General features: G+C 43.0%; 1 protein-coding gene across 5 annotated transcripts in view; it reads right to left on the bottom strand.

Moving 5' to 3' along the window:
• The window catches only part of zfhx3b (zinc finger homeobox 3b), a 123,053-nt gene extending 109,934 nt beyond the window's left edge, over positions 1–13,119 (bottom strand). For all 5 annotated transcript variants that reach the window (XM_028402450.1, XM_028402447.1, XM_028402451.1 and 2 more), the window contains exon 1: positions 12,757–13,119. The gene's annotated coding sequence lies outside the window, so the exon portion shown is untranslated. The remainder of the gene's footprint in view (positions 1–12,756) is intronic.
• Between the last annotated feature and the right edge of the window lie 842 nt (positions 13,120–13,961).

Raw genomic sequence — 13,961 nt, forward strand, 5'->3', positions numbered from 1 at the left:
GACACTATTTCAACAATAATTTCTTTCAACTTTGATACCTGGCAAAGAGGTGTGTGGAAATTTAATAAGAGCTTTTTATTGGCTAACACCACAATCCCTTCAGATTTCACCCTATGAAGATTAACCTTTCTATTCCCTTGTCCCAGAAAAAGCCCAAAACTACTCATGTGGTGATTCTTGCCTTTGTGGGCTAAACTCACAAGTGTCCATACTTTTTTAAAACAGACTATACGAACACAGAAATGCAGATTGACTAGTAGTGGAATGCATAAGTAAACAGTGTGAGGGGTAGGGCTGTATGTAGCAGTCCAGATGGGCTTGCAGGGAGGCTTGTCCTGGGAAAGGGCTATCCCAAACCCATACACCCCTCCTCCGTTCCCCTCTGGCCTCATGTGCAGGACTGCAGCTACCCAGGCCTGAGCAGCAGAGGGTTAACTGCACTGCCCAGTCACAGGCGTGAAGTGAAACAATGAAATAATGGCAGTGAGTGAACGCTCAAAGGCAGGGGGCACGGTGGGTGTGGGAGGGCGGGGGCTTGCCATAGGCTCCTGCAGATGTTGCTGGGCTTCGGCGGGTCACACAATCACACGTATTAGCATTCCTGATAGAGGGAACCCGGATTAGGGAGCTGAATGCCTTTCTCAACTCTGTCAGAGTTTGAACACACAAGAGAACCAGAGCAGAGGGAGAGAAATCCCAGAAATGTGTGTAAGGAAAGGTGGAGACAAGAGTGTAGGAGAAGAAAAGCGGAAGGCCCAGCTAACAGAAAGAGCAGGCACAATGTTGAGGGCATGAGAGAAAGGCAAAGGCAGAGTAAGATTGACAGACAAATTGCACCAAATTGACTAAAACAGCTAATGAAACAGTTTAACAAACAGAGAAATCAAGCATGTGATAATTTAATGGTTTTGTGAGGGTGGCAGAGGGAGTGTATATATGAAACGAAGATTTCTATTTGTGGCTGAATGAGTGAATGAGCATAGACAAACGGCTTTCTTTCTTTCTTTGTATGTCTGAGTGAGCGAGGGAGAGTGAGAGAGAGAGTGTAGAGACAAAAGCTTTTCAGAGTGTATGTGTGCTGTCCTGTCCCTTTTTCCCAGGACAGAGGTCTGGAGAGGCCTCATATTTCTGGCTGCTGTCAGGCCGGGGTGAGAGGCAGCGACAGCGAGGGGCAGCTGTTTTCTATGAGGTAGCCTGGCTCCCTCACACATGCTCTTTGATCCAGTTTGGCTTTCTCTGCCAAACAAGCTGCCTCCCCCCATGCCTGTATGATATGTACTATATACAAGTATGTGTTATGTGTATGTCAAGGGTGGAACACATGAAAAACATGAGTTTGATTACAGCAGTAAGGGGCACAAATGGTGGTAAAATGGAGTGAGAGGCAACTCTAAACCAGTGCTTTTACCCTCCTCCTTTCTCTTTGTTTTAGCACAAGACAAATAATTTCACAGGAATGCAGCAGGGCCAGTTTGAATCTGGTGTGTATACCACAGAGATTTTAGAATATATAAAAGATTCTCAGATTCTGACATTAAAACACACTACCAGCTTGTTTTAAATTATATTTTTTGTATAATTAAGTAAGCTTTGATGGACAAGAAAGAAAATCAGATAAATTATGCAGGGGCAAATAATGGTATATAAACTGCAACTAGTCAGGTACCTGCAGCTAGGAGAGGACAATCTGGAATCAAAACTCTTAATATTAACATCTTGCATTTTAACATTTACACTTTAGTCCTACACAATACCAAAAAAAGGGCTGGACTTGTATGCTGGCTTTACTGCACTATATGATTATGGCAGGCGGCACATCATTTACAGAGGTTTCTAGCAGGACGGATTCAGTTGGAACATTTTCTGCTCATCCTTATTCTTAGTTCCCTCAAAACAAAAGACAAAAACAAGCACTGACACCAAAAGCATACAAAAACCTTCATATATGACAGTCAGAGGTGTACCTTTGTCCCCAACCAATGACTATCAGTGACTCTACAAGTTAATATTTGCTTCTGCCTGCTCATAAATTTGCATTGCATTAGAACCTGACCTAAATGCATTTTTATCACCCAAAGTAATTAGCTGAGCATTAGTTGTAGGAGCGAGCATGAGCGCGAGAAAGAGAGAGAGTACTATGAGGCTGAATCCTTCCTGAATGGGTGGTGGCTAGACGAAAGCTACAGGAGGGATGGCTACAGAGTAAAAGCAGAGCTGGGCCACCAGATGAAAGAGGAAGTAAACAGGGCCAGAGTGCTGCCTCTTTAATCTGCTACATTAACTCCAGCACCACAAGGGGAGGAGCCAGCAAGCAGGCAAACGGCGCAGCCACACAAAAGGGGAGTGTCAATGAGGGGGTAATAAGGAAAGACAATGAGTAAACAAGCAGGGGAAGTCCAAGCCTGGCGTGCTAGAAACTCCCTGCTTCTCACTGCCTGGCACACACAAAGGCCCTGCTGTAATTAGCCACCCCAATAGGTTGTTTAGCATTTGCATATAAATGCCCTCACAGGCAAACGCTAAACACACTGACACAAGCCATGCCCAAAACAGACGTTTGCCACACCTCTACCCCTCCAGGAGGTCTCAGGGGTCCACTTATGTTGGGGTACCCCCTCCCTCTGCCTTGCGCTTGTACCCACTACAGGCAAGCTGGCATCTATTACACAAAATGCAGACAGAAAAACCATAGTGCGTACTCAGTTCATGTTTCTAGAGAGATTGTGAAACACTGTAGCCAGGCTTCCTGTTGAAGGCCCACATACCCATCTGTCATGTGAAAGTACATTGTGCCCTGACCACAGGACTCAACGAGACAGAGAGTGCAGGTGTCAGTCTGTTAAATAAAAAAATGAATGTGGAAGGCAGGAAGGAACGCATACAGATAGGTTCATGTACAGTCCTCGCAAATCTAAACGAGCGTTCATAGAGCAAAGCATCTCTGCATAGGATGAGGAATACGTTTTCAGTCCTAATCAGGGCTTGCTTACTGCAGGCTTGCTGAAAGTGCCCTGCCTGGTCAGGAAAAAGAGAAGACAAGAGAAGGGAAGCAGGAAAGGCCACGCTGGTAGATTAGACAGACCGAATGTATCTAAGAAAATGTGTATTTTGAGGTTTCAGGTACATACAGCTGTTAAACCAAACACTTTAATCTGAGCTGTGTCTCAGTTCTAGACTTCCTCTTATGTGTTCTGTTGTTTTGACAATGGCATTTCATAAAAAAATAAAAACTATAGAAAGGAAGGAAGTGATGAGACTGGTGTCTGCCCTCCCTCTGCCCTGACCACAGTTGCTCTCTTTTCTCTTCTTCCTCCAAACCCATATTTGCTCCAGTGTAAACAAAGGCTGTGTCATCCACACACTTGTCCTGCTCCTGGTGCTGCTAGGAGTGAAGGAGTTCATCCACAAAGCTCCTGCACCATACAGGGGCTACTTCCTGTGTTAATCCTCTTCACTAAGTGCAGTTTTACCGTCACTGCCTGCTTGCAGGATTTTTTGAGCCTTGCTTGTGGCACAGGAAGACCACAGAATGAAAAGCTATCTGCTAGCATTAAACACTTGGTTCTCACCTGTCATGTGGCCTGTTGTTCCCCATCAGGGCATGATCCAACATGAGGAAACACCTGGCTCTAACAAAAAGCTGGTTGTAAGAGGAGCCTTTTTTACAGCCTTCTTACCCCAGATACATTGCCTGATTTGTAGAGACAACACTAGGTGTGCAGGAGATGCTGTCAGAATCACACATATGATTCTTACCGCTATCAAATGTGCATGATTTAAAATACCTGTAGGGAGAAAATATGCTTTAATATTTTAATAGTTGTAAAGGAAACGCAGAGCATTTGATGTCAAAGAACTGGCCCTTAGTATGTAAGAGGAGAAAAAAAATAGTTGTAACAGTCAGTATCCGTTTTATGCCTAGCTCTTACCTCATGCTGACTTCCTATATGCGGTCAGGGTGTGTTTTGTTTTACTGCTTCACACAACAATGCTCGCTATTTGTTACCACCTGAGTAAAACAGAATCAAATGTTCATCTCTGCTTGAAAAGGAGAAGAAGAAAATGTCACCTTTAATTAAACTGAAACACAACAGATTTGTAACAGATGACAAGGTGATAGAAAGGATGTTCTGAAAGGCATTATAGTAAAAGGCTGTAACGCTTCCTACGCTTGTATTAGCCTCCACTTTCAGTAGAACAACTAATAGCTGCATAAACTAGTCCCCCCATCTTCATTTATTAAACAGTAGGGAAAATGAATGCCATGGTGACCAGACGAGGCGAGTGACGTCACAAAGCCGAGGTCACCAGTCTGTTATAGCCGTCTAGTCCTGTGTCATCCCCATGGGACCTGCCCCACCCCCCCCCCCTTCCAGCCTAGGCCAAATCTCAGCTCCATGGCGCAGAACATCAGAATGAAAACCAAACAGTCAAAGAGGGCTGTCAAAAATGTAACCCCCAGAGTACTGTCGATTTCATGAGACATCAACTGTTGGGTGCCAGACTGAATAAAAAAACCTTCCGGTGAGGTGAGTGCAGGAGACAAGACCTGTCTTTAAAATGTATATATATTTTAGCAGCTGTGTTGGTGTATACGTATGGGAGAAGAAAAAAGTCTCCTCCTCCTCAGGCTAAACACACACACACACACTGTATCTGTAGTTTTCGGTGTTGCTGCGTGGGAGTTTGCTTCTCTAATCAATTTATTATGAGACACTGAAGTCCTTATGTTTGTTCATTTAACACAGGGAAGATGAGAAACAGCATTAGTTTTTTAGCACAGTGAGACACAGAGTGCAAACCGTGCATGCTCTGGGAAGAGTGAAACAGGAGAGGACAGAGGTGAGACACCCTTCAGAATAAAGCCGAGGGTAATGCTGTGGCTTTGAGGAAATGTTGGCGTAATTGCAGTTTGGTGTAACACTTAATGCAGTCTGTAGGACACCTGGCATAAATGGTTTACACTAAGGACAGTGGCAATTATAATTCAGCCAATCAGAAATCCTTCATAAATCCACTGACATGCTCACTGCAACAGCTAGATGCTTATTTGACGAGATGAGATAGGATGGCGACAGACGCGTGTGCAGTATATCTTCTTTTTAATTACAATGTCTGCAGAGGTGGGACTCTGCTATAAACAATCATCTTTGCAATCAAACAGCAACACTGCACATTATAATAATACATCCTCAAATTGAAAAAAAACGAAATTATTATGCACAATATTTTGTCCCATTATTTCTAGCAGTATGTTTAAAAAAACAGAACATGCAAAGCTGAGGAACAGTTAGTCAGAATATATAACAGCTATTTCATGATGACTATCAGGTTGTGGTTACATCAGCTAAGATATTACTGGCAGCCACACATCACAGATTCTAAAGCTTTTTTTTTAATTGAACATAAGGATATAAAATACACACTTCTTCTCATATTTCTGCTGGTGCTAACAGGACCTTCAACTATTTACTATTAACAAAAACATGTGCCCACTCGAGAAAATATTGAAAATATGTTACCATAAGAACACAGCATGTGTGTACACACACACACCACACAGAGACAGAAAAAAAAATATAGTGGCAAATTCTGAAAGAGAGCTGACATGAGAAGACTACGGAGGCTACAGCACTTAGAGGCCATTTTATTGCTTTGCTGTGGTCAAGTGAGGTGCACCGAGCTCAATTCCACCACAACAATGGCAAAGAGGGCCGCAGAGACAAAAGAGGGCTATCCCTGCTTCTTAACCCCTTCACTACTGCCAGATCAGTCGCCTGGGGCACTGAGCGAACAACACCAGGCCACCTCAGGAGAAGATAGGGGAATGATAAATAGCAGGTGCTAAGTTGTGCCCCTACTGTATGACAATGGCCCGATAGGAGCACAAACATAATTTCGGTAAAAACAATAAGCGCACAGCAAGCTCATAATATGACGATCGGTAAGGAGATGAGTCGGCTGCTTTTTCTGACCAAGGAGAAGCAGCCGATAGGTTCACCTCAGCCCTGCCTCACACAGAAACACACTGAAGCTTTCTCTCTATGTCTTTCCATCTCTGCCTCCCTCACTCCCTCCCTCCCTCTCTCTCCTCAACTGGCTACTACACATTTGCAAGTGAATTAGACTTTTTGTTGAGATTTGTGTGTGTATGTGCATGTGTAAAAAATGGGGAAGAGGGTGTGAGAGGGAAAGGGTGCTCCTACCATCGCTCTTTTCTTTTCTTCCCTCTATAATCCTGAGGAGGATAAGCTGTGAGGTACATAGAGAGGAAGTGCCATAGACCTGCTGGGGTCCAGCACATCACAGCAGTGCATTCCTCCAGCCCGAATATCAGAAATATATACAGACAGATGCAGATTGAAATGCACACCAAACGTCCAGCTACTGTATTTCCACAGAGCGGAGTGGACAGAAAAAGAATCACTAGCACCAAAATCTGAAAACAGCACTAAAAAAAAAGAAGAAAAGTGTATATATTTGAGCATGAAAAAAAAATCACTCTTAAACACTATCTGCCCTGTTAATAATAAAACAAATCATGCTCGTAGTGACACAGAGAAACGCAATATTAACTTCACTTCTGTATGTGACCTTTTAAGCCAGCCACAGCCCAGTGACAGACAGAAAAACCCAGAAGCTGATAGATTGATTACATAAACACACTGTATTTAGCACTAATCCATGCCATGATGTTGCATCATTGACCTGGCTGTAAATTAGTGACAAACTAAAATGGCTTGTTGATAGCCTTAAACACAAATCACCTGACAGTGTTGACACACGTCAGCCGAGCAACAGAATAAAATTTAATTATGTGTTCAAAATTATCTAAATTGTTCACATTTTAATGAGTGACAAAAGCATCTTTTTGTGTTGTCAATATATATAAATATATATGTGTGTGTGTGTGTGTGTGTGTGTATAAATACATTTAGTAACGCAATGGTAAATATAATGTCCTGAAAGGAGGAGCTATGTAGCTGATGCACTGTCAATATTTTAAAGCCGTCACTCTCTCTCCCTCAAAACACATACACGTGTGCGCGCACGCTCACGCACACACACACACACACACACACTTACATTTCGGTTACACAATGCAGATTTCACAGACACAGATAAACAATGCAAGGGCAGTTATCACTCCACAGAGCACAGTAACATAGAGGAAGAGGAAGAGGATGACAAAGAAACAGGGGAGGACAAAAAGACGGCGTGTGTGTCGTCAGAGTCACAGGCCAGAGGGGCCCATGTATTGTTCCAGGGCTCAGCATAGGGAGAGAAAGGCGACCTGGGCCGCCTCTGTCTAAGCGTCCTCCATGTTTTATGCATTCTGTCCTTTGTGATGATAAGCGCCAGTGCGGAGGGTGGAATGCTGGCCTCCAGGGTCCAAGAGAAGGGTGGGCTTATGGGGGGCTGGGGTGCAGCTCAGTTCAATTTTCAGTCCTTGGACTGCTCCCTGTCATCCCAACCTTGCCCGCATGTAGGCATATGTAGCCTATACAGACACAAAATCACTCTTCCTCCCATCCCTGAGCAAATGAGCTAGCTTCTGCCTCAAATAGGATACACACACACACAGACTGTCAGTCATAGCGGCTATGCCACACACACACACACACTCAGCTAAGATACTACCACCCCTGGACAGGCGTGCATCACACAGGTCTTGTACTCACAGTCGATACAGCGACCCAGAAATAAAACTGCGATCTAAAAAAACTGATGTGCTACATTTATTACAGAAGCAATATTGAGATTCTAGTCAAGGACGTAGATCCACAAACACATTATAATCCCGTTCCATGACTACCACAGCATTAATTTACTGTAAGAAATGGAATACAAAATTGTATAAATTTGTGTCAGACATTATTCCACTGTATTCTATGATAGCTCGTGAATATCCTTTACTGAGGGAAATATTTTACTTTAACATATTACTGGATGGAAAGAGATTCTTCCTTCATACAAATAGGTCTGCTGTGATTTGTCTCAATCTTATTTACATTAAAAAATCTAAATAAAATAAAGGCTTTAAAATGAGGGTATCATAGCCTTGACAAGTCACATTCAAAACAAATTAGGTTTCCAGAATACCACAGATCTGAACACTGCTGTGCAGACACACACATGCAGAGAGCATCTTCTCAGTCATAAATCTAATCTACCACAATGATTTAACCAAGATTGTTAACATGATAACATATCGTGAAAGAGCAAACCACAGAAAATGCTGCCAACTTCACATCTAAACGATGAGAAGGATGACACAGAGAGAAAGAGAAAAGCTCAAAAGAAAACAGGGAGGGAAATGCTTAAGAAAAGGGGGGTGCTATATGTGGATAAAAGGAGCCTTTTGGACATTCAGGGCTGCTGGGATTAAGGATCAGGTACAGCATTCATGCACACCGTAAGCATGCTCTCTCTCTCTCTCTCTCTCTCACACACACACACACACACACCTGAGCATGACATTTCTTATTCTCTTCCCTTCCCACCTTCTCGCTCTCCTCTGTGTTCAGCCAAGACCACCCCCCCTTCTCCTTTATGACAGCATGACATGTATACTGGCCTCAGCTGCAGGACCACTAGAAGAATGGTCTTTGCTACACGACCTTGCATATTCAAAACCACACATCAGATTCAAAGCCATCTTCTGTGCCTGGCTGCTCTCATCCACACGTCCATACAACTAATGGCAGAGACAGACACTTAACATTCCTTTCTGATTTCAGAGAAAAACATCCACACAGAGGTGGATCTATTCATTTTTATAAAGCTTTGCCTCACAAAAGAGGAAAGGAATTAATTTGAACTGACTGGTGACAAGAAAATAGAATTTTAAAAATGCAGCAATAATAATAATAATAATAATAATGATAATGTATTACATTTCTAAAAAAACATTCAAAGTTTTTCTTGGTTGCAGGAATATTTTTGTTTTCTGTATGCACATGCACACGTGTGTCTTGAACAGGGAGCAACGGAGCTGTGCAGCATCTTCCATGCATGGCCCTAGTCTACTGTTCACCCAAAGAGGGCTCTCTCCGACCGAAGACATGGCAGCGAGCTCCCCACGGTGCCAGTGCCCAAGCACAGAAAGGTGGGAGTTAAGGAGGGAGATATGCAATGAGATGGAGAGTAAAAGAGGGAGAGAGCGAGAGAGAGAGGAGGGGAAGGAGAGGCACATCAATGAGAGGAGAAGGGGTTATGACAGCCAGAGGCGCTGTCTCCCCTTTCTCTGTTGCCCCCCAAACCATGAAACAAGCCTATCCATGACGACTGCTACTCCCTTTATCTCCTTCACCCAACTGGACGTAGCCGTTTCCACTCGTACAGTAAAACGACATCTGAATCCTCTGAATAAACCCATCGTCAAATATTATAATAGAGGGGGACAAACAGTGGAACATTGTTTTGTGGCTCTGCAGGATCAATGGCAATCGCACATCGTCACAGGAACACACTGCCCTCATATCACAGCATTCCAACTCTAAATACTCTCTTCATGTTAACACCCACAACAGCAGCAACACAGCAATTCCACCATATGCACCTTGATTCACTACGAAAAGAACAATACCACTATGAAAACAAAGCATGTGTGTGTCATTCAGATCTCCACAAAGAAACAAAAAGATATTTACAATTTTGCCTAATTTTTATAAGCTTGTATGTGATGATTTAAAACATGACATAAAAAAATGTAAATACAAATATATTCAAATCTAATCTAATTAAATTAATTAGAAAAAAACTGATGAGGAAAATACTTGCATGAAAGAATCTTACTTTATATCTTAATAGTCATACACATTTTAATTCAGATATGGTTCAGAGATTAAAATGTTGGTGGTAAAAAAAAATGATTAAATTAAAATTAAAATCTACACTTGACAAACAATTACTCCAAAGGGAAGGAATATGTCTCACCATAAAATGACGTCCAAATAAAAGAGTCCATTTTTATTTGCTTTCTAAAGAACAAAAAAATGACTCTGGCTGCACATAAATGCAGGATTTCAGTATCACAGTCAGAGATGAGCTGGAGATACTACAGTTAGCGACACCCAGCAGCACCTGACATTATGTGAAATATAATACATCGAAATAAAGGCAGTGACAATCCTATACCTTTTCCTGGAAATGCTGTAATTAAACATAAATATGACAATGAGACAAGACAGGAAAATCAGACAGGTGAGATGACAGTAAACATTTCTGCTATCTTTGTTTTGTAACAGAAGAGGGAGAGAGGGAGGAGGAGGACGAGGAGGAGGAGGAGGACGAGGAGGAGAGGAGTGTTACTGTCAGACATGGGAAGGGGGAGAGATCAGCTTTGGCACAGCAGCCTACCTGTCCTATATAACACCTTCAAGTCACTAAATCTAAAACCTGCAGAAGTTACCATTGCAGAAACAAAATAAAAGTGTAGAGAGAAAACAAAAACGTATAATCTAAAAATGTGCAAGATCACAGATTCAATTTTAAAGTTGAAACTAATGAGTGAGCCACAGTTCCCTCTCTTTCACACAGCACTAATTTCTGCCTATATCGGCTCCTCCCTGGTCTGAAAGGTAGGGATCTGTTTACCTGACCTCTCCCACTGATTGCTCCTCTATGGCCCATGGCTATCTGACCCCTCTGCTCTCCCACAGCCCCCCCCCCTCTCCCTTTTCAGGAGCTTTTCTCCCACTGCTTAAATTTTATTAAACCAGTCTTTTTTGGTTTGTCTCCCATCCTAAAATAAAGCCAAAATCATAATCCCTGCAAAAGCTGACAACCGTGTGCGCTTTGTGTGGCTCCCAAAACATACCAGTAAGTACCATCACCCCTTTTTCCTCCCAGCCAGATCCACTCTCTCCCCATTATCCATCGGCTGTTTGCGAGGGGGTTTCCTCTCTTTTCTTTTTTATCTCTGCACTCACTCCATGACCCCTGTTCCCCCTGTTTCTTGCTGTCTGACCTACCCCCCCCCCCCCCCCCCCCCCACTATCCACACACACACACACACACAGCCCCCCCCCTGTCTGTTTCCCCCACATATCCTATCACTGCCTCTGCTCGTTCGCAAAACCTCTTTTTTCCCCTCTTTCTTTTTTCCCCCGTCTCTATGTCGCGAAAAATATCCAAGCCTGACATATAATTCTCGCCCTTTTTCTTGACTGTATGTAGATTTAGTGTTTCCGAGAGTATAGTCATCATTTTTGATGATATTTGTGGAGATTCTCGTCTTGCAATTACGCGTAGCTGCGTTTAGGACTGCTTTTCTTTTTGCATCAGAGGAGACATTAGTAGGATGTCAGTGTAAGCAGTGGGTAACAAACTATATGTTTTTTTGAAAAAGGCCCATCCACCTTCGACGGGGTGTCTCTTTACAAGTCGTCTCCACAGAGAGTGCAGCCTGGTCTATTTTTGGGAAGATATCTTGTGTAGTTTGACTTTTTAGAAAAGCCTTACAAATGTTAAGCGGTTCCTGAACGCATGCAGTGACCTACAGGTTTAGCCTGGACAACATCTACTAAGTTTCCGACAGTAACTTTGGAATGATTATTACTGCTTAGGGTCAGAGTAATAGAGCAATGTTTAGTTTTCTTTCCGGTCAGCATTTCTCGGGGAAGAAATGTTGTCTTCAAAGTCAGACGCGGTAGCCAAGTAGTTGGAAGGCAGGAGATACAGCCTGTCTGCGTCTTCCCTTAAACCACATGCCTGCTCTCTGTAACGCAGCTCAGAAATCTCAGGCTGTCCGTGTACAAGGTCCTGCTGATCCGCTCTTGTCATGAAGGAGACCCGGGGCTCCGTTTTTCCTCAACATAACACTCACACTCACACTCACACTCTCAAACACACATACACACAAACAAACCTCTACATGCACACACACACACATGTCGATCGATTTGCATGTGACTTCGTCAGTGAATGAGCGAGAATCGAGTCAAAAACAAGGCTTGAAAGAGGCAAACAGCTATGAAAAATAAAAAAGAAAAGATGGACAAAGTGGGGTAAAGAGGGGAAAGTGTAGCTAGAGGAACTGAGGCAGGGCGGAGGGATTGCACATTACAGACAGAGACGTGTCGGAGAAGAACAAAAATGTCTTTATCCAGAAGAGGATTTTATAAACACACGACGCGGTTGAAGCCCCGCTTGGATGTGGCAAGTGTGAAATCTGTCAAAATTAGAAAGCGAGAGATGTTCCCTGTTGTTGGTTTTTTTTCTGCCGGACGCACACGGACCCACTGGCTGGACTTGGAGCTCCTTTTCTGGGCAGCGCTCATGTGGAGCTGCCGCTGCCCTTCGTCCGCTCAACAACACAGCCCCCCACCTCTATTTCTTATCGCATTTGTGCCTCAAAACACGTTTCTCGACAACCACAAGCCCTCCACACCTTTCCCCGATCCCACCGAAAAGCACACATTTGTTTTAAAACCGAGCTTTTCTACGATCAACTGCTTGGAGTGGATCGCTGTCTTGCCCATTTCTTATCTTCCATTCATGAGGAGGAGAGGACGAACGCTGATGTAAACACAGGTAACGATACGAATAGAAAAAAAAATCGAGAATAAACCAAAACTACTTGCATGAAATGAACTTATGATCGCCAGTCATTGCTCACAATGTGAGAATAGCCAGCTCCGCTACACGTAAACTACGAACAGATAGAGAGCAGATTCAGATAAGTCACACAGCGAAAAGAATAGGATCGTGGAAACAGAGAGGAAAAGAGACAAACGCAAAGTTGAAACTTACAATTTCTCGCTGCCGCTTTGTGATCCTCGCTTTTTAATCCAGTATTGAGATGATTTAGCTAAAGATCCCATCAAGGCAGTCTCCTTTTGGTCAGTTTGCGCTTAGGGTGGCAAAAGAAAGATCATTGTTGTTGCGGAGTGTAAAAAACGAAGTAGGTACTATTAGTTGTTAAAGGCAATATAAAAATAATTTGGATGCAAAGCAGGCGATGAGTCTTGTGTTAGAGGGAGCGAGGAAGAGGTGAAAGTGAGATCTGATGATTGAAAAGAAAAAACTCTTTGGATCTTTATTCCTGCTAATTAGTTTCCTGCAAAAAATGGCTGTGATTAATTCAGTGCGCATGTGCTTCATTACACAGGCACGAAGGGAAGGGCTAATTAGCCGCCTTCTGGATCAATAAGATTCAGCAAAGGAGAGAGCTCGGGAGAGAGAGGGAGGGAGGGAGGGAGAAAGAGGAGGGAGGGAGGGATGGATGGATAGATACAAGTAGAAAAAAGAGGAAAGTAATGATCAGGAATTGAAAATATGGAATTAAGAACAGCGGAAAGTAAGAGTTTGATTAGACGGAAGACAGTGAAAGTTAATACTGGAGCAGGCAGCCGCAGCAGCAGGCGGACCCCGGCGCTACAGGCGCAGCTTTTACTCCGCTCTTTTTCACTTTTTCACGCGTTTTTGTCCATGTTTTTTGGCTTTTTTAAAATGAAAGATACGCGCATACTGCGGCTACCAAAACTACATAAGCGACCGTGTTTTGTTTTATTCTCTTTCTCTCAGACCCTGCCTGTTATTTCAGTCGTGCCAAAAAGCTGCGCACACAGGGTTATGTGTCTGAGTTTTTTTTTAGTTGCGATTGAACAACTTATTGAAAAACATAACAAGAGTTTCGGCGGCTGAAATGGCAAAAACAAAAATAAAGAAATGCAAATCTATTATTCTTAAGCACGGTCTTCCTGCAGACATGTCGTGTTTGTAAACATCCAAAAACACAATTCAAACTAATAAATAAAAGCATTTTAAAGCGATTTCTACATCTATGCAAAACTGTACTGTAACAGCAGCATATAGGCTGCCACGGTGCACTGTTGTAATCTGCAGAGAACAGAGCTTATCGTAAGTACAGTGGCACCTGGATATTATCAGAGCCAACAGTGTATTCATACGGGTAAATATGTATTTGAAGCATTAAGAGAAATACCACTTGCCCA

Source organism: Parambassis ranga, chromosome 3, assembly GCF_900634625.1.
Source record: "Parambassis ranga chromosome 3, fParRan2.1, whole genome shotgun sequence".
Classification (NCBI taxonomy): domain Eukaryota; kingdom Metazoa; phylum Chordata; class Actinopteri; family Ambassidae; genus Parambassis; species Parambassis ranga.